The sequence below is a fragment of the Callospermophilus lateralis genome, unplaced genomic scaffold (assembly GCF_048772815.1).
Source record: "Callospermophilus lateralis isolate mCalLat2 unplaced genomic scaffold, mCalLat2.hap1 Scaffold_196, whole genome shotgun sequence".
Classification (NCBI taxonomy): Eukaryota; Metazoa; Chordata; class Mammalia; order Rodentia; family Sciuridae; genus Callospermophilus; species Callospermophilus lateralis.
In genome coordinates this window covers 389,312-413,763 of record NW_027512968.1, presented here as the reverse complement: position 1 = coordinate 413,763, position 24,452 = coordinate 389,312, and the positions used below count along the sequence as shown (strand labels likewise).

Genomic DNA, 24,452 nt, shown 5'->3' with positions numbered 1-24,452 from the left:
ATTCTGGATTTAATAAAAACCTGACATAGATTAATAGGTTTATTTTTTTTTTATGGGCTTTAAGTAGCTCCTGAATCAGATAACTGTTGTGGCATTGTATGTTAGTACTTCATATAGTGTGAACTCCACAAGACATTCATTCAATTTATACACATATTTAAAGTTTCTGTAGTTCTGCATTCTACACTGTTGGTTTCTTATTTGAAATTATTTTCATTTTATTTGAACATTGTCCTTTAATGATAGATTTGATTAGTGTATCAAAGGTAGTACAAGGATAAACAGAGAATAGTATTTTATTCACTAAATATTGCTACCTTTATAATCTGTATTAGGTTGACATGAACTTCATGATTAGAGTTAAAACCAGTTTCCATTTTTAAAGGATCTTTCTTTTGGCTACTGAATTTTGACTGTTAGTTAGTTTTAGCAATTTAAAAATATCCAATTAATTACCATCTGTTTTAAATTTTTTCTTTAAGGAGTCCATTATCATTGTTGTTTGGTCTTATCCCTCTTCTAGTTTCTGTAGTCCTTTCTCTGTTTTTTTAACAGTTGTATTGGGAAATGCCTAGGTGTAGTTTCCCCCACCCCACCCACTTTTTCTCTTGCAGTTATGTTGCTTGGGACCATTAAACACTTCTTGAATTTTCGAGTCTTTTTCTAAATGTTGATTTTACCTCATTCTCTCTTCTGATTATAATAATGCATATTAGAATTTGATTTCCCCTGCCTCCTACATTCTGGATTTACTTCTTCTGGATATTTTCTTCTGACCTGTGTTAAAAGCTCTAGGATTTATTTCACTTCCCAAATCTGCTGCTAAAATCATTCATTGAGTTTAGGATTTTAAAAAATTCAGGGTTTAAAATATTATTTTAGTTGTAGATGGAAACAATATTTTATTTTTTATAGGATTTTTTAAGAGAGAGAGAAAGAGAATTTTAATATTTATTTTTTAGTTTTTGGCAGACACAACATCTTTGTTTGCATGGGGTGCTGAGGATTGAACCTGGGCTGCACGCATGACAGGCAAGCACACTACTGCTTGAGCCACATCCCCAGCCCAACACAATATTTTATTTATTTTATGTGGTGTTGAGGACTGATCCCAGTGCCCCACACATGTGGGGCCTGTGCTTCACCACTGAGCCACAACCCCAGTCCTATTTCAGTACTACAGCTCAAACCCAGGACCTTGAGCCATGTGCTCTACTATTGAGCTACCTCCCCAGACTCCTTGATTTTTCTCATAAGGGACTAGGGTCTTACTGCTTTCCAAGCTATCTTTAATCTCATAATTCTGCCTCTGCCTCCTGAGTATCTTCGACTGTAGGTAGGTCACCACACCCAACTATTTCTTGGTTTTATAGTTTCTAATCCTTTGACAAAATTCATAATCTTTTTTTTCCTCTTTTGTGGTGCTGGGGTTTGAACCCAGAGCCTTGTGCATGTAAGGCAGCACTCTACCAACTAAACTATATTCCCAGCCCTGAAATTCATAATCTTGACTTTACTTTTTTGACTATATAAAGAACAGTGATTTTAAAACATGTGGGGATAACCCCATTAGCTGGTTTCCTTTTCTGTGGGATTTTTTCTCACAGAATTTTGTCTGATGGAGTGCCTGGTCAGTTTTGATTGGCCAACATTGTTGTGATAATTATAGATGAAATTTGAGGACTAAGACGAAGTTATCTTCTTATAGAAAAGGGTTGAGATTACTTGAATAAGATTGTCACTTTAAACTTAGTCAGAAATTAAGATAATTCAAAAATGACTTGTCTTTTCAATGTTTTAGTAGTTTTCCTTTTGGATTTTTTTGCCTGTTCATCACTTAAGTGTGCAGTACTTTCTAATCTAAACTCAAAGGCTAGGGCTTTTATTAAGGGTCCCTTTATTGGTAGCCTCATTTTTCCTCTAAGCCCAGGAATTTAATGAAGGCTTGGTTCAGACTCATATCTTTGTGTTATCTTCAATAGGAGAAAAGATGTTTTGATTGTTCTTAGTGCTCTCAGACTAACTCTTTGATAATTGGAAACAAAATTCTCTCTGTCCTTTAAGATTCAGTTTTCTCCATATTCCTTCTTAAGCCAGTGGGGAAAATTATTATATTCCTTTAGGCATCATTTATACCTGAAACAGTGAGCTCTTTTATTCTTTAGCATCTTACAAGGTAACTAGTATATTATAGCCACTCATAAAATACTTGCTGAAGAATTAAATGAGAAGCTATATAAGAATATATTATGCCTTTTTCTATTTGGTATCAGTAATCCTTTTTTACTGTAGTTCTTCTGATTTATGGAAAATTAAGTTTCAAGTTAATTATCTTTTGAATTGGAACTATTTCTAAAGTAGTACAAAGATAGCAGAAAGTAGTATTTTTTAAATCATTAAATGTGGCTACCTTTGTGTCAGTAGATGAACATCTTGAGTTTCATGATCAGAGTTAAAACTTGTCAGTAGATAATACTCTGATAGTGGGTCAGTTTGGCTTCTTTTTCTGGTTGATAGACATTACCAAAACTCAGATTTTTCTTTTTGCTTAATTTACAATTCTTTTGAAATAGATATCTAAAGTGTGAAAAAAGTTCTGTGGTTAATTGCATAGCTAAAAGACATATTCTAGAAGATTTCTTCTTTGACTGACTATATGGTACCAGTCTTGAATTGAGAAAAGAGTTCCTCCATGACAAAGATATACTTAGTGTCCTCCCCATGGCAGAAATGAGAAAAGAATTATCCCCTGCTTTATCCTAATATGTTTAATTATGTTAGGTTGATCAGTCTTGATCTTCCACATTGAAGTAAAGTGAGTTTTTATTATCTTACACACAGGAGACTTGGCCTTGGGGCACATGTTGTTTTCACATTTATTTTATTTACTGGTAAGTAGAGAATTAAGAGGAGGAGAAGTTAGAAAATGTAAGTGATTTGCCAGAGTTTGATTTATGAAATTGCAGGTTTGAATTCCTATTTTATGTGCATAAGCATTTTATATAATTGTGGGAAGTGATATTCACAAAGAGAAACTTTTGATTTGATAACTGGCTTTATTTTAGGAAACGGAGTCAAGAAGAATGTGAGAGACTAGAAAAAGAGCAGCAGCTGTCAGCTGCAGGTGAAAAGGTGGTTTCTGCTGTACAGGAAGTTAAAAATTACAAGTGAGTTCAGTTTCTAAAGGAGGGTGTCAATGTCTAATGAATTAGTGTTAGCTTTCTTTTTAATCTTTTTTTTACATTATGTAGATAGAAGAAAATAGCATGAAAGTATAAATAATGAGAGGATATGAACACATTCAATTCACACAGGAGAAAAAATAAATTTCAACTTAACAAATGAAAAATGTTAACAAAAATTTACTTGTACCCAATGGGCAAGACCATAGGGAACCTGGTCAATGCAAACAGTTCTGGGGGTTTTGTATGTTGTAGTAATTCTTTAAGAAATCAGTTTGCTGTGTGTTATATCAAGACCCACAAAAGTGTGGCATTTGATAGACCTTGGAAATCTTCTATGGATATAATTTGAAAAAAAGAAAAAAAGTTTTAAGGAGGAAGATATTTATAGCAGAATTACTTGAGAACATACTGATGAACAGTTAAGGAAATTATAATTTATCAATTCAGAATCTCTAGCAATTAAATGATAAAGAAGTTATTAGTATTAGGTTTTTATTTTATTTATTTATTTTTGGTGCTTTACTACTAAGCTACATCCTTAGACCTTTTTTTTTTTACTTTGAGACAGGGTCTCAGTTGCATATGTTCCCACTTAATTGCTGAGACTGACCTCGAACTTGTGATCCTCCTGCCTCAGCTTCCCAATCATTGGGACTACTGGCATGTGGCATTGCACCAGGCCTGTAGTATTAGTTTTGATCACACTGGATTCATATAACTATAGAAATGTTTTTCTTATGTATGATAAAAGTCTTTAAAAGTATAGCTGATGGAATAAAGGGAAAATGGTCAGAATGTTTCAAATTTTATTCAATTGTTGTAATTCTTAGGCGGAGAATTGAAGAGATGGAAGAAAAATTACAGAAAACCGAGCGCTCATTTAAAAACCAGGTAGTAATTAATACTGTCCTGTAGTTGCAGAATTCTTTGATATCTAATACAGACAATTATAGGCTATTATAATGAATCCCTAAAAACATTTTTTTTAATGTGTTGTCTTTTTCAGATTGCTGTGCATGAGGAGAAAGCTCATGATAATTGGGTAAGATTTTTTCCCCTTTTCTTTATTTTTTGCATAGCCTACCACAACTGAGTTTGAATATTTTCTCTTTAATAGCTCAAAGCTCGTTCTGCAGAAAGAGCTATAGCTGAAGAGAAAAGGGAAGCTGCTAATTTGAGACAGAAGTATGTGATTTTTGGTATCTTACAGTATGTTTTATAGTGTTTTAAGGTTATGCTAGATATTATCTATGATTGCTGTTTCATAATTCAGCCCATTCTTTCTCAATATTCAAGACTACTAGAAATGACCCAAAAGATGGCAATGCGGCAAGATGAACCTGTGATTGTAAAACCAATGCCTGGGAGACCAAATTTACAAAATCCTCCTCGGAGAGGTAGGGGGCACTTTGTAAAAGGAGCTATTTTATTTCTTGGTGCAGAATGTATGTAAATTACTTTATATTTCTGTGTATAATGGTTATGAAATAATCTGAATGATTTGCTAAAGCGGGAGGTGTGGGGGTTGGTGTCAGGGAGAAGGCTGCCTTAAAGTAGTAACACGGCATTGTTGTCTTTAGGTCCACTGAGCCATAATGGCTCTTTTGATCCATCCCCCGAGAGTGGTGGAGAATGTTCCCCTCAACTGACAGCAGAGCCAGCTGGGAGACCTCCTTCTGCTACTCTTAATCAAAGAGATATACCTAGAAATGGATTTGGTGAGCATTCACATGTTGCTTTATAGTAAACTGCTTCAAGGTTTTGGTTTTTTTCCCTTTTGAATATTCTAATAAAAACATAGAATTTGGGCCTGTACAATATATAGAAGATAATTTCTTGCTTTATCTTAGTGAATGTTTTCTGTAAAATCTGTTCTAGAATAGAAAACATTTTTTTTTTTCCTGGAGGTCCCTGTATTGTTTTTTTTTCTTTTAAATTTTACACTAGGAAGTGTAAACCTTTATCTTTAAATTAAATCTCTATGGTGTTCCTTTTCCAAATATTATAAAAGTAGCCTTAAACTTTATGTAGCATACATATTTCCAATATGAAATACTGAGTCTTATTTCCAAATCTAAATAGGACTGTAGTCTTGGTAAGATTGGAAGTCAGGTTATACAGACTAAAGAAAAGCCAACCTACACATACTTCAAGTCTATAGCTTAAAGTTTAGGACCAGTACATTTTAATTTGCTGTTCTAACAACCCAAGGCAGTTCTTTATTTTACTTAAGTCTCTTCATAAATTGTGATTTACGTATTGGGCAACCCATTTTTTTTTTAATATTTTTAATTGTAGATGGTGTGGTGCTGAGAATCAAACCCAGTGCCTCACACATGCTAGGCAAACACTCTACAACTGAGCTATGACCCTAACCCCTGGGCAACCCATTTTTAATGTTGCTTTCTAGTTATTGTTGAACCCTGACCTATCCACCAGTGGTTTATTTCTTCTGAAAAATACATACAAGGGCTCTGATCTTTCTTTCCCAAAGGTCAATGGATGGACCTTTACCTTGTACTCAATGGTCTTCTGAGGCATCTGGGAAATCCATTGCCTCTGGTAAAGAGACCAAGTAATTTCAAAGAATCTGTAATTGTGGATGCAGGATTTTTATTCTCTTCATGTTAGAATAAGTCTGAATCCATTCTTAGATCTCTAACAGACCCAGGATGTGGTCCAGCTCACATGAACAGCAGCTCCAGAAGTTCTTCTCCAGCTAAGGTGACGGATGAGGGCAAGGTAAGTTCTGTAGTTACTGTGAATCACGTAGTCGTGCAGGAACATGTTGCTTTCCTACAGTACTTGCTCTTTGCTTTATCCTTCTTTGTGTTCTAGTTGTACTATCCCATTTGTTTTTTAAAAAGCAAACTGTTCCCCAAGAACCTGAGACCCCCTCAGTTTCTATCATTACTTCTTTGACTGAGCATCCAGTTGGAGTAAGTACTTAGAGGTTGAGAACTGAATTGGGTTTTATTCTGTGCATTTCTGGGAAGGATATTCAGAGCATGACACTGATCTTGTTTGCTTTAAACTGCATGCAATATTGAGCTTACTTTTCTCCTTAACTTGGAAATGTGGCTTAAGTGTGTACAACTATAATGAACTATAGAATGTGAAAAGTTATCACTCTAACTTTATATGGTGTTTTGTGCTGAATGTTCTAAGGCAAAGTAAATTCATTAAAAATTATATAATTCATCATTTTTATTTTTGTTTGGAAGAATGCTATTTAAGAATTCCTCCATTTGTGCAAACCCTATTTTGAGTGATTTGAATTAGATTGGTATCAGATTTTCTGAAAATGAAATACTGTTTCAGTGCAACAATGATAATCTGAAATGACCTCTTGAGCCAGTCCCAAGCAATGGTCTCATTTGTTCACATAAGTGCATTCTCTGGTAACTGTGTTGCTATTATATCTGGTAGGTCTTCTGCAGCTCTATAATAAAATAAATTTTTAATTGTTTAGTTTCAAACCCACTACTCATAGGAAATGATAAATCAATATCTCAAATGGTGTACAGTAAATGAAAGTAAATATTAAAGCCTTGTCTTCCTAATTTGTGTATATAGCATTGTGTTGGAAAATACTTCTCAAGTTCCAGTGTATACATATTCCAGGAATATACATCTCTGGAGCAATCTAAGGGCAGCTTAGATAAGACCCCCCAAACCCCTTTGTAGTAGAAGATTTAAAAGAGAGCAAAGACCCGTTGTTAGAGAGGAATAGAGGTGGGAAAAGCATGGCTTGTAGGCAAACCTGGGATTGAGATCCTTTAATATGCAGTGTGGCCTTCAACAAATTATGATAATCCATTTGCTTTTGTTCCTTCTTATTTAAAACAAGACAGTCTACTTAAAGATCTCAGAGGTTGAATAATATATGAAAGACTTACTGAAGATACTCTGAATAGTAGCTATTATTACATGGGTAGAGAATGGATTTTTCATTTTATTCTGTTCATTCTTAATATGGAAGTAATGAGCTATTGTGATGAAAGGGAAGTGATGGGGAGGTGGGGGGGACTCCCTTTGAAATAGGTTGTAGTGAATACAGCATGACATACTGGTCAGAAATCACCTCTGTTAATAACCTCTGCCAGTCCTCTTGCCTTTCCCTTTCCTGTGCAGATATAATCAGTAACAAACTGCTTCCTTTTGTGGAATTCTTCTAACTTCTGTAAGCTGTCAGTGGGAATACACAGGAGGGGTGGGTAGAGTTTTGTTGCACTGATGGTGTTCTCTGGACAGGTGCCTGTTTTAGGTTTTAGCTTTTATCGGTGTTGGTACTTTGTCTTAATACATAGGAATTTTAAAACTTTTAACTGCTTTCAAATCTTAAATTGCAGGTTAATATGGCTATGAAAGGGCCCCCTCCTTTCTCAGGGGTACCCTTCATGGGCCCCCCTAAGGAACCCCCGATGGGACGACCTCCACCACCTCCCTTTTGGTATGGACCGCCATTTCAGCTCGGTGGGCCTTTTGGGCCTCGGCCAATTCCTCCACCATTTGGTATGATGATATGAACAGTAGTGATTGACTTATAAATCACATTCATCTTTCATTTCTATTGCTTGCTAAAACAGTTGGTTGCTATCTCAGGTCTTAACAATGAAAGGATACAGCTGAGTACATTTTAACGTTTCCTCCAGTTCTCTTGGATATATGGGACACTACATAATCTTATACTGAGATAGGCAATAGCTATCTCATAGACAAGGATAAGGGGCTATATAGAGAAAAGCCAGAAATATTACTTCTGCAGATGTTTGTTGAAAATATGTTGATATGCACTGCAATAGATGGAAAGGTAGATGAGACACATGCCATAACTTAAAATTTTGTCACAGATATGAAAATCCTATAACATAAAGTTTGTAATCACCCATAATGGAAGCATAAGCAGTAGGTTATAGAATATAGAAAAGGAAAAGTCAAACCCTCCTTACCTTGAGAAAAGTCAGAAGGAAGTGTTAAAGAGGAGGATTTAACAGTGACCTAATAAATGTTGCTGATTTAATTAGGTAGCTGTGGAAGGCCTTTTCCAGGAGGGCATGCACCTTGATTCTGATGGTATGTGTAAAGTCCATGCTGAAATACTTCATGAATTTTTAATGGATACAGTAATAAATAGTGGGATTTCCTTTTATCAAAATTTCTTTGATGTAGTAAAGTTCTTATTTCATAATCTATCATCTTGTCATGGTAATATAGTACTTCCAAATATAAATGGAGCTCTTGTGAGATAGAAATAATTCTGCAATTATATAGTAGGGAAAGAAAAAAGATAAGCCTGGAGCTAGGTAGAGCCATGTTTAAATCCTTAATATGTTGCTTCATGGCTGGTTGGCCAGGCTATAACCTAAACTTGTTCCATTTTAGTTTGCCTCATATGGCAAGTCAGGATGTTCACCAGTTGATGTTCTAGGCTTGGGAGAAATTAAAGACTATATTAACATACTTGAAATCACCCAAGTTCAGAAATTTCTGGGTATTTACATAACTTCCTTTTTATTTTCCAGGTCCTTGTATGCGTCCACCAATAGGCTTCAGAGAATATGCACCAGGTGTTCCACCTGGACAATGGGATTTGCCTTTTGACCCTCGTGATTTTTTTCCAGGACCTGCACCATTTAGACCTTTAGGCTCATTTGGCCCAAGAGAGTACTTCATTCCTGGTGCCCCATTACCACCTCCAACTCATGGTCCCCAAGACTATGGGCCACCACCTGCTGCAAAAGACTTAATGTCTTCAGGTTTTAAAGATGAACCTCCACCTACACCCGATTCTCAGAGTAGTGAGGGCTGTTCACAGGCCTTAAAACAGGGCCCATAAAATTAACCTCTGACACTTAGTCAGAAAGTGGACTATGAACTATTCATTGTGTTGAAGGATTATTGGCTTCAAAATATAAAAGTTTATTTTAAATGGTTTATGTTTTTAGAATGAAGCTGCCTTGGCACAGTATACATTTGGAGCCAAAATATTTTCCCCCTAAATATCCCCCACTTAAACTAGAGTATCCTTCCAACTTTAAAATGTGCAATAAGGAATACCTTTGTTTTAGTTAATGTAGCATATACAATTGCTAAATGATTTAGAATGTCATAGTTATGGACATTTTCTGTGGAAATGCTTTAAGAACATGTATTTCCATTATCCTATTTTTAGTGTATTCCAGCTGATAACAGAGAAATAGTGTTTTATAAGCTTGACTTTTCTCTTTAAATATCTGGTCGCAGAGACTGTTACGCTAAAAATGTTTACTCAAAGATCATAAACTTCATTTTCCTTCTTGCTGAAGTTCTTTGTTGTAATAGTTCATAAAAAATTGTTTATTAATATTTCCCAAGTGTCTGTTGATTCATTGGATCATCATGAGACTTTGTGCCATTGGGGAAGCATGTAAACTCACTCTCAGAACTAAAGATGGTGACTTGGCAGCATATTTTCTGTTGCTCACTGTTAAGGAGGCTGGACCTTGGTTAACTGTGGATTTATACAGAGGAATTTCTTTTACTTATGAGAAGTCTTGTGGCTCTATTTTTGTAGCACATTCATGTACTTTTTTCTAACCACTGTCCATGTGAGAATGGTTTTCTGAGAATGAGTTTACATTAGTAGCAAGAGTTGTTTGACCTGAAGTTCTACTGCTTTTACCATTATTGCATTATAACAGTAAAATATAGGGTGGTATGTTGTGTCTACAAAAAATAAGAAAATTAACCAACAATAAAAATTAATTTAAAAAAATAATAAGGAAATTTCTTTTTAAAAAAATGTACACACACACTCTTCTCTTTCCCATACCTTGCCACTGATTTTCAAGGAATATGATAAAAAAATTAGAAAAGTATAATCCTCTGAGAAAGAATGAATGAAACTCTAAGGCTTATAATGTCTTTAATCAGCAGCTATGGGCTGAATTAAATTCTTTTTTTTTTACAGATACTCAAATATATTTTATTTAAAAATCAATTAAAGCAAGTCCTGAATCTGTAACTACTGTCTTTAAAACAATGTTCCTAAGAACTAGCTCTCCAGAGCTGTAATTTTAATTACAGCAATTTTAACAGTACATTTTAAGAGGTTTAAGATTTAAATAAAATTATAAAAGCCTGGTACTTTTGTTTACTGCTAGACCATATTCTTCCATTCTTTAAAGTTCTAGAAAGTAATTGGATTGTTGGAACCTAGAACATATCATTGTTCTTTTTATGTCCCCTAAGTATTCTCAAAATAGGGGCAAAAGCTTCAGTGTGAAACAAAATCTCTGTGAAACAAAATCTCTAAACTACTGAAGATGACTCAGAATCAAAAAGAATTTGAGTCCATTAGGAAGAATTCAATCTACATAGCCTCCATTTAATATCAGAAGCAGCAGCTGTGTGTAAGAGGAAAACCATATAATACCTTATGCCATTTTTAGCCATGTAAAATAAAATTTATGTCACAAACACCAATTTTGAATGTATCTTTCAACCTCTACAGGACACAAGGCAATGCTGAAATTACTATAACTTCTAATTTTAAAATAGCATTTAAGTAAAGGTGATGTCAGCTAGGAAGATAGATTTTCAAGGAAAGGCAGATTTATTTTTTTATTCAAAGCAACAGTAGTTTTCCCTCTAAAGCCTTTTTTTGTATTTATTCTATTAGTAAGCTATAACGCGTTCTATGTAGTTTATCTGAGCAGTTCTGAACCCACCCATAGTTGCCTCTCCTTACATCCATCTGATTGTACCACTTCTGTAGCAAAGCCCAAGGTAGCTGCCCATATACCGGTTGTGAGAGAATACTGTCCCTTGATTCAATTATACTTTTGTATCTCAAAAGTTTTAGATGTCCTCTCCATCAAATTGTGTTTGAGTTTAGTTACTAAAATCATTTCATTTGTGAAGCAGTAGTGTTTCAACCTGAAAGTATTACTGCTATAGTTGTAATTATTGTCCAGTGACTCATCCCCTCCCACACTAGAAAGTAAATTTAAACAACTAATTTGTGAGATACAGATTGTTTTGTGTTAATTGCTTCAAGATAAAACAACCTTTTTTGGCGGGGGAGGTTTGGTCATTCAGGTCTGAATTAAAGCTAAGCTAATGACAATGTTCAATTTAAGTTTGTTTAATGCTGATGAAAGACATTCATACAAAGCATCCTCTTTTTTTTTCATATAACCCCATTCTTTGGTGGCAGCTGGGGATGTGGCTCAGTGCTAGAGTACTTGCCTAGCACAGGCAAGGCCCTGGGTTTAATCCTCAGCATCACATAAATAAATAGAGGTTAAAAAAAGCATTCTTATGTGAAGGATGCTAAATGTTTCTTCATATAAATTATTACTTTGAGGGGCTGGGGTTGCGTGTGAGGCACTGGGTTTGATCCTCAGCACCACATATAAATATAAAGGTACTGTGTCCATCTACAACCAAAAAAAAAGAGGTTTTTTTTAAATTATCACTTTGATATACATGTTTTATAGTCTATGAAAAAACAGAAAGAACAATGTATCAGTTTTGCTACATTTTAATAGTAGATTTTAAGGGAGCAACTTCAACATCAGTAACATCAAACAAAAAGGTACTGAGTACTCCACAGGGTACAGAGTGCTGCCAAACACCTTGGAAAGTTTACATGACATGGAGAAGATGAGGCCCTTCTCTTGAGAAGTTTACAGTCTGGAAATTTTGACTACTCAGAGTTTCAGTTGAGTGAACATTTTATTAAGGCAAATTCTTCATTTCCTAGAACTACTGTAGACTGAACTATTTTTGCACTTGTGAAATTAACCCAATCCAGATGAAAGAAAAGACTAAATTTGGTTGAGAATTCTTTCAGGCTCATATAGTTTTATTAACATTCATCTAGTAAACAAAATTGACCTAACAGACAACTGAAAAATTAAAGACTAGATCTCTTGAAGTGCAAGGGCTAAAATAACTGTTATTCGTTTTAAAAAGCAAACAGATGGTATGATTAGGGTTTACACTAGTTTAAAAATAGGCCAAATATTGCATTCCCTTCATGCATTGTTCATTTAAAATAGTGAATATTAAAATACATGGGTTCTACATGTAACCCACAAAAAAGCTCCTCACAAAACTTTATGTTCTGTGTATCAAATATCCACCTTGTGTACTATGAAAGTTTTATTTATGTCTCATCATTAGGTTAAAAGTAATGTAAATGGTGAAATTATAATAGGCTAATGACCTGCATATTTTCATATGAATGTCAATATATCTAAATAGGAAATAAATGGCAGTTGTATCTACCTATATTAAAAAAATAGAATATCTTTCCAGATTTTGCATACTCATCACTTTATAAAGACAAGGTATGCAGGTTTTAAGGTTTCACAATCAGTTGTCAGAAAAACAGCAGGTGTTCCTGCAGTATCTCATTAGCATCTGACTCAATTATTTTTAGATGACATGATTTAAACCCACCCAAAAATTTGTAATTATTCTGAGAGAGATGATTTTAATGTTAACCCTAGAATCGTTAATGTTAACCGTAGAAACAATAGCAATGTGATGTAGAACAACTAATCAACATGACTAAAAATATGCTTACTTTCAGAAAAACAATCTGGTCATCTGGAAAAAAATCACAGCTACAATCTGGGGGGCACTCCCATATAAGATATTGATCTGGTCAAGGCACACTATTTCTAAGTAGAACTATCAGATGAGGGTGAATTTAGGCCAGCTCTAAGGAACAGCCTATAAGACAGACCATAACTGATCCAATTTCCTTTCAAAGCAATCTGGTACTATCCTACCCAATTCAATTCAAAAGTTTGAAGTTAATTCAAATCAAAAGACCATATTGGAGCAAAAGTGAGCAAATGTGTAAACTCTAGCACATTCTTATTGCTGTATTTTAAAGTTTGAAGATGAGCATACCTACTACAGCAGTATTGTTCCAGGAAGCAGGGTAGGAACAGTGGTAAATTAGGAAAAAGACTATTAATTGCACAATTAATAGAAAAGTAAAAACATGTTTCAAAATCTACAATAAACCTTGTATCCAAAGGAGTCATAACAATGAGGTTCTGGACTTTAGTTCTGTAGGAACAGTGGTAAATTAGGAAAAAGACTATTAATTGCACAATTAATAGAAAAGTAAAAACATGTTTCAAAATCTACAATAAACCTTGTATCCAAAGGAGTCATAGCAATGAGGTTCTGGACTTTAGTTCTGTGGTACAGCTTTGCAATGGACTCACTGGCCTATAGGTATGGCTCACTTCCTGCCTCCTGAAAGATGAATATGCTACCCAGAGCTATGATGGTTTCTACTGAGTGGTAAAATTCACAGAAATTCCACATTACTCATGTCAGAATCATTCCTTGTGCAAAGTTTGATGTAGATGAAGATAAAGTGGTTTCTTGGTCAATAACTGCAATTTCTTTCTTTTAAAGTCAGTGGGTTTCTTGTATCTGTAACCACAATAGAAAGATGATTGTTTAAAATACTTTGATGATTGATTTACTGCATTGTTACATTCTAGATAAGAGGGACTAAGAAGAAACATGAACTAGTAACCATTAATACAGTATGAATCCTATATGTATATCACAGTTCTATTACAATTGGCCCAGGTTTAATCTCATTCATCTCCATGAAAGCAAAACACTTGGTGCTGGTAAACCTTTTTTTAGGCTTGTAGTGTTTGAATTCAAAGAAGATAGCTGCACCTAAGGAATTAAAACAAACCACATAAGCCAGAGACCACACATTTCTTATGTGTCACCAGAAGCCTATGATTTTACAAAGTAACATGTGTCAAATAGTCTGATGACACAACTGTTGACAACTCACTGTGGCTGTCACTCCAAGCTCTTCTACCATGTCTGAGTGACATTTCTCCATATCATTTAATTCTACAAAGTACAACAAAATTGTATGGCAAGAATGTAAGTTATGTACACAGGTAGAATCATAAACTACCAAAGAATATAAAATATTAAATACCACAAGAAAAACAGAAGTTACTTAAGTATCAGCAGTACCTATAGAAATGGTTTCAATAAGCACCTATATTACAATAGAAATTTAAAAGAGTTCCTTTGATATTTTATTTCTCTCCCTCCTGAAACCTCCATGCCCAGATTGTCCTTTCCATATTCTTACAAACTAACTGCCAGTTATAGTATCTTTTTACCCAATGCATCTTATTGAAAGAAAAAAAAATAATTCCTTAACTGTTAGAAAGTAATCATTAGGTTCCTAAAAAGACTTAAGGTAATTATTAGAGAACCTGCTTCCTTAACTCTGTATTATGAGAAATACTTCCCTGTCAAATAATATTTAACCACATTATTACACAACTAGATAATGCAACTGCTAATTCTCATATTTTAAAAAAAATGTTGATTTGACTTTCTTTAAGTCAATATTCATAACTATGTGACATAAGATCTTGTTTTAAGTACACTATCAACACAAACCCAGGTAAGAACTGTCCTTAAGAAGTCCTTAAGAAGTCAGTAACTGATAATTACAAACCTTTGGTTAATTTTTCAATTTGCTTCTGGAGCTCAATGTCCACATTAAAATGAACATATGTATCTTCTTGAAGCCACAGGAGTATCTTGCACAGGAGTTAAATCTATGCCATTCAGATCTGGAGAAACAAATAAGTTTCTGCTTATGAACATTCACATATACAGACGGAAAATCTAGAAACTGCAAAGGTTACAGTTCCTAAAGAGGCATGGAAAGAGCTGAGAGGAGATTCTCAGGCTAAGAGATTCCTATTTGGTGTGATCAAGTATGTGAGAGTTGTTGAAGTTCATGGGGTATGTGGAGAGAAATGAATATAGACTGGATAGGAGACCTCATGAAGGGGACAAGGAAGCCTTTACATGGCCAAGTGGACAAAACTTGATCTTCATAGTGAAGTGGAAAAAGAACAAACATGTTTTCCTTAGGGAATAGCCCACTATATTTTTCTATGCAAAAAAAAAAAAAAAATCTGGAGTATATAATTTGCCACAATGGAGCTCTGCCATCAATTTCTAACTTTGATCAAGTATATGGCTTATTTAGAAAAGCCTTTAAACCTAACCTTATCATAATTTCCCTGTTAAGAACCAAAAATGGATGAGAACAGCCAACAAAAACCCTTTGGTTAATGAATAATTTTTCATATATATTATCTAAATTCTGGTTATACTGTTTACAACATACCCTGAATTTACAACAACCAGATGGTATGTTATAGTTTTAATTTTCTGGGTTTTAAAATCTCAGTTTAATCAAATTCAACATGGACTCATTTAATAACTCCTCAGTGTTTATGTGTTATTCATTTATGTGTCTCAAAAAGCTCAAAAACAATTTAGTACATTTAATAATTAAAAAATATTTACATAAAAATATTTCAGTTTAACATATGCAAAGGTAACTTAACATTTACAACATCATTAAATATTTTTGTGTTTTAAGTATACTTTCTGAATGAGTATGCAGTTTTACAAATGGTCTATCAAACAATGTAAATATTTTCCAGTATACTATATATTTGATAACTGGTAACATCAGAATTTAAAAGTGTACCAGTATTAGTGCTGTGGATTATGTTCTTTAAATAAATCTCTTTCTTTGTGGTCATATTTTTCTTTTAATTAGCAGTAATGAACCCATGGATCTGACTTTATTTCTGCAATTGATAAAAGTTCCTCCATTAAATTTCAGCACCGATCTGTTCCTTTGGTGCAAAACTACAGATTAAAATAAGCCATTTGTACTAACTATAGTTATTTCTGTAAAATGGTATAATTTATTCCTTAATCACATCATCATCCCACGGGATTGCTTTCAGGGCATGGATGTTATGGATGCACCCTACTTCCCTGTCCCCTGATTTTCATCTGCCTCTGTAGGACTCACCTATGTAGATACCTCAGTAGCACAGGAAGAAGAGGGGCTGAAGCAGGAGAGATGGGAAAACAGGACATGGGGCTTTGTATAGAAAACTACACACGCATGGAAGGTGAGAAGTGCTATTGTTAATCTACATCCTGAAGGCTGTAGCTGCTGTTAAGGACAATGTGTATGTTTAGTCCGCACATTAGCTGGAATCTGAAGAGCAAAAATCTATACAAACTCAAAAGCAAGCAGGAAATATATTTTGTAAGTCATTCAGAACTATGTTCTGTTACGATCTCTTCTAGGATTTTGCCTCATTATAGAATGCATTAAAGTAAGTTGTCACATATACAAGACCATCCCCTGTCAAAAACTTGGTCCCATATGAGAAAAAACATAATGCAATTTGCCAGTTATTTACCCTTTACACTAACTGTAATATAGGGATCAATGCACTGTCCAGTGTCTTTCAGACCAATTTTCTCAATCCTGATAGTGAGTAATGTCATTCCCGGTTCTGATGGCAACCTTGGTAATAAAGTACCTGGCAACAGAGAAACCTCAATAAAAGTTAGCTCCACCAATAATTCAGAGTAAATACTTTGACAAACAGAAGATATAGCCTACCTCTTAAGAACTAGCTAGGCATTATGTATTTTTATTTCCAAAATTCATGAACATCTGATTTATACTTTTTTAGAAAAATATTTAATTTTACACATAATATATCTGCATTTCCTAACCATACAATCACCTTTAAGCAGAAATAATAATTTCTATAATAATAGTGTATAGTATGTATAATAAAACTTTGTTAAAAACATCACTTGAGGAAGCCCAACTATACATAATAGTATAATATGCTCACATAATATTTATATTCCATATGTACTTCTATATTATTCTCAGCATCTTAATATGAAGTGGTAGAACAAAGACAAGAAAAGCTTTTAAAATACTTGTTATTCTGTTCTAAAGTCTGAGACATTTAATATCAGAGTTGATCAATACATTCTTTCCTTTAGTTACTCCTAATAAAGAATAATTTACAATTTGATATTTATGTTTTAATTTAACTATATAGTCTAACTTCTATTCTTCATTCTATTTTGTATGATTTATTCTCAGAAATTAGTACTATACAGACTGCCATATAAAAGGGCCATTTGTATAACTGAACATTTTCCCCAAAACCAACTAAAATTTTTAAAACTAAAAACCCACCCAGAACAACATGACAACATTCACCCACCAAGAACATATGAAGGAAGAAATCAACTGTTCAGTATGTTCCCTTTTTTGAAACTACCAATAGAGAACAGATGCAAATAAGCTGATTTTAATCAAGTATGTATACAGAAACTCAAAATACATTTAACAAAAGATTTTGGTAGATGTTTTTCAAGTTTCTATTCATCAATGTGTTATGCTATTTTTAATGATGAGTTATTTGAAATACATGAAGCAATCAACACACTATATTTGAAAATATACATTTGATTGATGGCAAATGTGGCTTGAGAAAATTTTGGGAGGTGATGGGCATGTTCTGAACTTGTATAGTGATGACATATGCAAAACTCTATAGAGGTGTCAAAAATCAATGAATTTTATTCTTACAGAAGGGAAATGTTATGATATACAAATTATACCTCAACAATGCTGTTAAAAATGTATTATTTTCTAATTTAAACAAATATGAAGACAATACAGACAAATGCAAGAATGGGAAGGCCTGGAGGCTGCATTCCACTGTTGCATTAACAAACCTAAATGGGCTCAGGCTGATATCATTAAATATATACATAATACCATTTATGCATCTTCTTTGACAAATGAGGGTACTTTTTGAAGAGGGGCTTGTACCTGGACATCTGGGATGAACTTCAGAGAGCTAAGAAACACCTCTGAAATTTTATGAAAAATGTGAATATGTATACATTTATATTTATATACATACATATTCACATGTTTGTATATCATATATGAATTTTTCTGCAGAAAAGTTCATTCTATTATGTAGTACATGGCTGTATAAATATGCTACAGTTTATGTACAAATTCTTGTGTTGATAGATATTTGAATTACTTCAACTGTTTGGATATAGTTAACAAGGCTATTATAAATACTCTTCTGAACATCTTCTGGTGCCCATAAGCACCCATTTCTGAAACAGAGGAATCACTAAGTCACCTGGCATGTTACCTCCATACCTACTATGTAACGACAATCCATTTCCCAAGGTGGTTGTGCCAATTTTTATTCCTAGCCCAAGTGCAGTAGTGTTCCCATTGCTCCACTTCCTCATTAGGTACTGTTTTCTCAGATTCTTCATGTTAGCCAATTTTGGTAAAAAGAGATCAATCATTTTAATTTGCATTCCTCTGAAGATTAATAAGGTTGAGCACCTTTTTGAATAAATCAAATAAATGATTTCCTCTTTTATGAAGTGTGTTCAAATATTTTGCTCGATTTTTTATTGAGATGTCTATCTTATTGAGCTGTAGGAGGTCTCTATTATTTTGCTGGACAAATGTTTTACAAATAGCTTCTTAGTAGTTTTCTTTTATATAGACTTTTTGTTGAAGTAGAGCATATACATTTTAAAATGTACAAATTGTTAGCACAGTTTGCTGAACTTTCACAAAGTGAATACACCTGTATAACTAGCATCAGATCTAGGAAAGATATGATCAGCCTCCTGGGAGTGTCCTTCCCCACACCCTATCCAATTCACTCTTCCAAAAGACAGCAACCGTTGCTAACTTCTAACACCAAATATTAGTTTTGAATGTTAAGAATGACTTTTGTCTGCCATGGTGTCTTCTGATTATGATAAATACTTACTGCTAGTAATATCAAATTTCTTAATATCTTCCTTTACAATCAGTGCTTTTTATGTTATATTTAAGAAAACTTACCCCACTCCAAAATCATAAAGGTATTATCTTGAAAGCATTTTATTGTTTTGCCATTCACACTTAATTCTATATGTCACACAGAATTATTGTCTATGGTGTATAGTAGGAGCTTTAATTTCATTCAATTTCACATAAATACTCAATTGTCTCAGCACTACTTATTAAAAAGACTGACATTTTCCACCACTGATCTGCAGTCCCACCTCAATCATAAATCATGCGGCAATCACTTTCCGAGTTTTCTGTCTTACGGAACTGTTTATCCTCTTATCACTAATACAGTATCTTAATTCTATAGCTGTATAAAAGGTCCAGGAACTGCAATAAAAATTCAGATGAGTTTCAGAAAGAGTCTATCTTTATAAATTACTTCTTCTAATTTATGAACTAGTATATATCTTTACATTTTAAAAATCATAACATTTATTTAATAGAAGTTTATTTGACCTAAAAGCCTTCAGAAATAAAGACCTACAGATCCAGGGAAAACTCCTGTTTTTATGTTTATGTTCCATGAAGAATGGATGGCCATGTAGAAATGACTAGAAAGGGGGTGTGAGCTAATGGTAAAAGGCTGCCAGGGTCCTAGCAAGCCCTGTCTGGTCAGATTCTTCTTGGCCTCTCTGTATAGCCTTCCTTCCTTCTGGACCTAAGGCAGGTCCTGTCTGGAATGAGGGTTTTTAAGAGAGGGGGGAAGGGAGGGTAAGGGGACAGGAAGGGAATAGCAGGGAGGGTAGAGGAGAGAGAGAGAGAGAGAGAGAGAGAGAGAGAGAGAGAGAGAGAGAGAGAGCTTTCTAGGTTTTAGGAGAGAAGGCTTTGGGAGAGAAGGGTGAAGGACAGGAGGGCTGGAGGAGGGCAGAGGCTTTGCTGCTGAGGTTGCTTTCGGGATTCCAATCTCCTTCCGTTAGAAGTTCTCAGCAGGCCAAACCCCACCCTTTGGGCTATCATATTCTGATCTGACCCTGCCCACCTTCCCCCTCTCCCTCCCTCCTCCTCCTTTTCTCCTTTTAAGAAGGGAATGTGTAGATCTTTCCATCTTCTAAGATCTTCTTTGATTTCTCTGTTTAGGGTTCTGTAGTTTTCATTGTATAGATCTTTGACTTCTTTCGTTGATTCTCAAGTATCTTATTTTTTTTGAGGTTACTGTAAATGGGGCAGTTTTCCTCATTTCCTTCTTAGAGGCTTTGTCACTGATATACAGAAATGCCTTTGATTTATGGGTGTTGATTTATATCCTGCTCCTTTGCCGAATTCATTTACTATTTCTGGAAAGATCTACCTTGCTCTTGGGATAGGCAGAATTAATATTATCAAAATGACCATACTACCAAAAGCACTATATAGATTTAATGCAATTCCAATCAAAATCTCAATGGCATTCCTCATAAAAATAGAAAAAACAATCATGAAATTCATCTGGAAAAATAAGAGACCAAGAATAGCTAAAGAAATCCTTAGCAAGAAGAGTGAAGCAGGGAGTATCACTATATGAGACCTTAAACTATACTACAGAGCAATAGTAACAAAAACAGCATGGTATTGGCACTAAAACAGACTGGTAGACTAATGGTACAGAATAGAGGACACAGGGACTAACCCACAAAATTACAATCATCTTATTTTAGACAAAGGTGCCAAAAACATGCACTGGAGAAAAGATAGCATTTTCAACAAATGGTGCTGGGAAAACTGGAAATCCATATGCAACAAAATGAAATTAAACTCATAACTCTCACCATGCACAAAACTTAACTTAAAATGGATCAAGGACCTAGGAATTAAGACAGAAACTCTGTGTCTAACAGAAGAAAAAGGTAGGCCCTAATCTTCATCATATGGGTTAGGCCCCAACTTCCTTAATAATACTCCTATGGCACAAGAATTAAAACCAGGAATCAATAAATGGGATGGATTCAAACTAAAAAGTTTTTTCTCAGCAAAAGAAACAATCTGTGAGGTGAACAGAGAGCCTACATCCTGGGAGAAAATCTTTACCCCTCACACATCAGATAGAGCACTAATCTCTAAGGTATATAAAGAACTCAAAAAGCTAAGCACAGAAAAAACAAGTAACCCAATCAAAAAATGGGCCAAGGACTTGAACAAACACTTCTCAGAAGAGGATATACAATCAATCAACAAATATATGAAAAAATTTTCAACATCTCTAGCAATCAGAGAAATGCAAATCAAAACTAAGATACAACTCTAATCAGAATGGCAGCTATTATGAAGACAAACAACAATAAGTGTTGGCAAGGATGTGGGGAAAAAGGCATACTCATACATTGCTGGTGGGACTGCAAATTGGTGTAGCCAATCTGAAAAGCAGTATGGAGATTCTTTGGAAATCTGGGAATGGAACCACCATTTGACTGAGCTATTGCTCTCCTTGGACTATACTCAAAGGACTTAAAAACAACATACTACAGGGACACAGCCACATCAATGTTTATAGCAGCACAATTCACAATAGCTAAACTGTGGAGCCAACCTACATGCTCTTCAGTGGATGAATGGATTTTTTAAAATGTGGCATATATACACAATGAACTTTTTAAAAAGAGAATAAAATCATGGCATTTGCAGGTAAATGGATGGCATTGGAGAAGATAATGCTAAGTGAAGTTAGCCATTCCCCAAAAAACAAATGCCAAATGTTTTCTCTGATATAAGGAGGCTGACTCATAATAGGGTAGGGAGGAGGAACATGGGATTAATAGATGGATTCTAGATAGGGAATAGGGGAGTGAGGGAAAGGGAGGAGGCAGGGGATTAGCCTCCTAATGAATGTGGAATGAATGTGATGGACATCATTATCCAAAGTACATGTCTGAAGACACAAATTGGCTGTCAACCTACTATATATACAAACAGAGATATGAAAAATTGTGGTATATATGTGTAATAAGAATTGTAATGCAAAAAAAAAACCAATTACATGTATAACGTGAATTGGCATGAATATGTTTTATACAAAGATATAAAAAATTGTGCTCTATATGTGTAATAAGAATTGTAATACACTCCATTGTCATGTATTTAAAAAAAATAAAATCAATAAAATAAAAAGAAAGGAATGGGGAATGGTTAGGAAAAAACTGTGGAATGAACCCAAACTAACTTTCCAATGCACATATGTGAATATACTATAATGAAACTCATCATTTTGAATATCTATAAGATACTAATTCTTAAAAATGTAAATAAATAGATCAGTAAAGTGGATCAAAGGGAACAGTGGGAGGGAGGATGGGGAGGGTGAAGGGACTGAATTGGAGCAAATTATATTCCATTCATTTATAATTAGTCCAAATGAATCTAATGTCAAGAATAACTATTATGAACAAATGAAAAAAAGAATAATGACTTCACTGTTTTTATAAAATGCATTCTCATAAACAATTCAATCAAGAGAAATGAAAAAAGTAAAAGAGAACGTACAATTAAACATCTCACCAACCATAACAATTATTAAGTCACTCTTCCATCTCTTTCCCTAATTTCAAGATTACTCCAGTTTCCTTTTCCTTTTGATATTCTTTTCTTTCTTTCAACAAAGGTTTATTTTCTATATAAAATTCTTATATTTATTTTGTTGAATTTATAATAAGGTCCTTGATATTATTTAATACTACTATAAATATTATAATAGTTCATTTTCTAAGCAACTATTACTTGTTTGAGATAGAATTGATTTGTCTGTACAGATTTTATATCCAGAAACTGCATTATCTTATTAATGAGTTATGAATAGGTTTTTTTTTGCATATTCTCTATATATTCATAAATATGCAAATAAAGAACATCCCCCCTTTTATTTCATTTTTCTTATCCTAGTGCAGTAGCTAGGGCTTCCAAAACAATTCTGATGAAAAGAAGTAATAGACACTCTTGTTTTGTTCAAATTCATCATTAAATGATTTTGGGCTGTAAATGTCATGTAGCCATGTTTTATCAAGTTAAGGATGTTTTTCTGTTCTTTGCCAAGAATTGTTTAAAATCAAGGCTGTATTTCAAACTTAACTGAGAACTTTTCCTACATTGTTGACAACATTACGAAATGTTTCCCCTTAATCTGCTAATGTGAACTACCTTGATAAATTCTGCTAATAATATATTTTGAAAAGTCACTCATTATTTCATGGAGATTTTCTGAATTATTTTCTACAGCATCCTATGTATCATAGTTTATTGAGTCAATCTTCATATGGCAGTTACATTATTTCTAACTTTTTATCATTATAAAAAAACACCTCAACAGAGAATCTGGTATATATGCAAGTGTTTCCCCCTCTTTTTCCTGTATTTTGCGGGTGCATCTTCAGAGTAAATTCTCAGGAATGGGATTGCTAAGGAAAAAATATGTACTTATATGTTGTTAGAGAATGCTCAATTTCCCTCCAAAGGAACTGTACCATTTTTCTATTCCCACCAGTGATTAATAAGTACCTATTTCCCCTAAGACTAACCAACAGTAGCTTTAATTTATGTTTTTTATTAAAAATAAAGTTGAGTATCTTTTTATATGTTTAACGGGTATTTTTAAATGTGTGTGTGTGTGTGCGCACATGTTGTCTGTTCCTCTCATGTATTCTGCTTTGGTTATTACAATTAAAATTTTTCTTTATATATTAAGAATGTTGGGTTGGGATGTAGCTCAGTGGCAAAGTGTCTGCCTTGCATTTGCAAAATCCTGGATTTGACCCCTAGTTCCAAAAAAGACAAAAAAGAACCCACCCTACCCCACCGCCCAAAACCCCCAAGAATGTCACCTCTTTTATGTCTTACCTCTTTACTACCCTTTTTTTGACAGTCAAAAGACGATTGCTTTACAGCTTTCGAAGTCTTTTTGATGTTAAGATTATTTTTTTCCAAGTTGATATTAAACTTGTTGTTACTTTGGGGTGAGTCAATTTTATAACCTGTCGTCATCTAGATCTTTCAGTTGAAATGGTAGGGCTGATGCTACATTCCTTACCAACAATCTTTTTGCCTGAGACTACACAGTAAGGTTTAATGTAATCATTATGCTTCGAATAATTTAATATGGAGGCAGTGATTGCAAGTCTGAATTTCTTGTTTAATTCAAGGTAGAATGTCAAACATTGTGCTCCATGATGAAGGAAGCTGACTGTAATTAAGATCTTAGATTACATAGAAAGGTGCCTATTTAAGGTGTTTCAGAATGGTCTATGATGTGCTCTCTCTCTGCATGGTCAACTCCTACATACTCAGTGAGTCCTAAATCTGGCTAGATTTATTGAACTCCCTCAGCCCTTCTTTTTGCCAACCTATGACATTGGTGCACATCTCTAATCATAATCATGTGCTTTTGGCTCTGTCTTGCTGACTACACAATAAGCATCCTGAAAGGTGTGGGAACTGTTCCTTTTGTAGTATGCACAAGGAATAAACAGATCTTTGTTGAAGAAATATTTTATTGAATGAATGACTGAATTTCC

The 24,452-nt window shown here is 34.2% G+C and overlaps 2 pseudogenes; one reads left to right on the top strand and one right to left on the bottom strand.

The window, feature by feature from the left end:
* The window catches only part of LOC143388669 (transport and Golgi organization protein 1 homolog), a 39,351-nt pseudogene extending 30,123 nt beyond the window's left edge, over nucleotides 1-9,228 (top strand).
* Nucleotides 9,229-13,462: 4,234 nt separating this feature from the next.
* LOC143640361 (axin interactor, dorsalization-associated protein-like) lies at nucleotides 13,463-23,922 on the bottom strand (annotated as a pseudogene).
* Between the last annotated feature and the right edge of the window lie 530 nt (nucleotides 23,923-24,452).